Here is a 3,088-nt window from a genome sequence, read left to right as displayed (position 1 = left end):
TTGCCATGGCCTCCTCCAGCACCACCTCCTCTACCCTCTCTGGTCAGATCACCGAGCGGCTGACCCGCACAAACTACATCATGTGGCGTACCCAGATTACGCCGCAACTGAGAGGGGCAGGCTTCTTCGGCTATGTCGATGGAAGCATGGCGGAGCCGGCCTAGATCGTCGTCAGCAAGGACAAGGATGGAAAGGAGGAGACCATCCCGAATCCACTCCATCCCATCTGGGTTCGAGAGGGTCAGCAGGTACTCGGATATCTTCTGAACAATCTCTCCAAAGAAGTCTTGGTGCAGGTGACCTCGATCGCTCATGCACACGAGCTATGGACGGCATTGGCGAGCATGTTCTCGTCAACCTCACTGTCCCGCGTCAACAACATCCGTGCAGCCCTCACCAACACGCAGAAAGGGACACAGTCGGTGGCCTCCTTCTTCGCGCATATGTGTGGCCTCGCTGACGAGCTCGCTGCTGCTGGCAAGCCATTGCAGGATGATGAGATGATCTCTTACATCCTCAATGCGCTTGACATGGAGTATCAGCCGTTGGTGTCTGCCCTTGATGCACACACCATACCAGTCACCCTCGACGAGTTGTTCGCTCAGATGAGCAACTTCGATCAGCGGGTGGCCCTTTTCCAAGGAGCTACAGGAGGCGGCTTCAAGTCTTCTGCTAACGCCGCCACTCGCGGCCGTGGCGGGAGCTCACGTCATCGCGGGCCGCCCCAGAACAACAAGGGAAAGGGCACCGGTGGCGGCAACAGCAGCGGCGTCAACAACTCATGAGGCGGTGGCCGGCCTTCCTACACCAACACTAGAGGCCGGCGCAACAACAACTCCAACAACAAGTCGCGTCCTGACACGGTCAGGTGCCAAATCTGCGGCAAGTCAGGCCACTCAACAAAGGATTGCTGGTACCGCTATGAGGAAGATGAAGATGACTCATCTCAAGATGAGAAGGTGGCCGGAGCAGCTGATGGCTCCTATGGCGTCGACACCAACTGGTATGTCGACAACGGCGCCACAAATCACATCACCGACGAGCTGGAGAAAGTGACCATGCGTGAAAAATACCGTGGCAAGGACCACATTGATACGTCTTCGTCGTATCTATAATTTTTTATTGTTCCATGCCGATATTATTCAACTTTCATATACTTTTTGGCAACTTTTTATATTATTTTCGGGACTAACATATTGATCCAGTGCCCAGTGCCAGTTCCTGTCTGTTGCATGATTTTGGTTTCACAGAATATCCATATCAAACGGAGTCCAAACGGGATAAAAACGGATGGAGCTTATTTTTGGAAAATATGGAAAATTTGGAAGGAAAATCAACGCGAACCAGTGCCCGAGGTGGTCACGAGGCAGGGGCGCCCCCCCTTAGGGCGCGCCCCTACCCTCGTGAGCCCACCGTAAGGTGGTTGACGCTCTTCTTTTTCCGCAAGAAAGCTAATATTCGGAAAAAAAAATCACGTGAAGGTTTCAGGCCAATCGGAGTTACGGATCTCCATATATACACGAAACGGTGAAACGGAGCGAGAAGAGAACGCGGAACCAGAGAGAAACAGGGAGATAGATCCAATCTCGGAGGGGCTCTCGCCCCTCCCATGCCATGGAGGCCAAGGACCAGAGGGGAAACCCTTCTCCCATCTAGGGAGGAGGTCAAGGAAGAAGAGGAAGAAGGGGGCCCCTCTCCCCCTCTCCTCCGATGGCGCCGGAACGCCGCCGTGGCCATCATCATCATCACCGCGATCTTCACCAACACCTCCGCCATCTTCACCAACATCTCCATCACCTTCCCCCCTCTATCTACAGTGGTTCACTCTCCCACAACCCGTTGTACCCTCTACTTGAACATGGTGCTTTATGCTTCATATTATTATCCAATGATGTGTTGCCATCCTATGATGTCTGGGTAGATTTTCATTGTCCTATCGGTGGTTGATGAATTGCTATGATTGATTTAATTTGCTTGTGGTTATGTTGTTGTCCTTTGGTGCCCATCATATGAGCGTGCGCGTGGATCACACCATAGGGTTAGTTGTATGTTGATAGGACTATGTATTGGAGGGCAAGAGTGACAAAAGCTTCAACCTAGCATAGAAATTGATGCATACGAGATTGACGGGGGACCAATATATCTTAATGCTATGGTTGGGTTTTACCTTAATGAACATTAGTAGTTGCGGATGCTTGCTAATAGTTCCAATCATAAGTGCATAGAATTCCAAGTAAGGGACGACATGCTAGAAGTGGCCTCTCCCACATAATACTTGCTATCGGTCTAGTAAAGTAGTCAATTTCTTAGGGGCAATTTTGCCCCTCCTACCACCACTTTTCCACACTCGCTATATTTACTTTATTGTTTCTTTATATAAACAGCCCCTACTTTTTATTTATGTACTCTTTATTATCTTGCAAACCTATCCAACAACACCTACAAAGTACTTCTAGTTTCATACTTGTTCTAGGTAAAGCGAATGTCAAGCGTGCGTAGAGTTGTATTGGTGGTCGATAGAACTTGAGGGAATATTTGTTCTACCTTTAGCTCCTCATTGGGTTCGACACTCTTACTTATCGAAAACTGTTGCGATCCCCTATACTTGTGGGTTATCAAGACCTTTTTCTGGCGCCGTGCCGGGGAGTCATAGCATGGGGTGAATATTCTCGTGTGTGCTTGTTTGCTTTATCACTAAGTAATTTTTATTTTCTGTTCTTAGTTGTTCTCTATCTTTAGTTATGGATATGGAACACGAAATACCCAAAAAATTAGGTGTACTTTCTGCTCATGGAGATGGGGAACCTCCTAAAACCCTCGATGCTGGTTATGTGAAAGATATTATGTACTACTTTAATAATCCTGAGAAAACCCCATTCAATTATGTAATGGGAGTAACGTTGGATCAACGTGAATACTTTAGAGATTACCGCTTGACACAAAAAGGGAAACTATTATGGGATCAAATTTGTATATTGAAGTGGTATGCTGGACAACTATGTTCGGAATATGATTATACTTGTTGCTCTAGGATGAATTCTCCACACCTCCCCTTTTCATGCAAATTTAATGATAATGAAACCTTGTC

General features: G+C 47.9%; 2 pseudogenes; both read left to right on the top strand.

Moving 5' to 3' along the window:
* The first annotated feature begins 344 nt into the window (after positions 1–344).
* Positions 345–1,056, top strand: LOC147992407 (uncharacterized; annotated as a pseudogene).
* On the top strand, positions 482–621 carry LOC125533324 (small nucleolar RNA Z247; annotated as a pseudogene).
* Positions 1,057–3,088: the final 2,032 nt, after the last annotated feature.

Source organism: Triticum urartu, chromosome 1A, assembly GCF_056163025.1.
Source record: "Triticum urartu cultivar PI428250 chromosome 1A, HENAU_Tu73, whole genome shotgun sequence".
In the NCBI taxonomy this organism is placed as follows: domain Eukaryota; kingdom Viridiplantae; phylum Streptophyta; class Magnoliopsida; order Poales; family Poaceae; genus Triticum; species Triticum urartu.
This window is presented reverse-complemented; position numbering and strand designations above follow the sequence as displayed.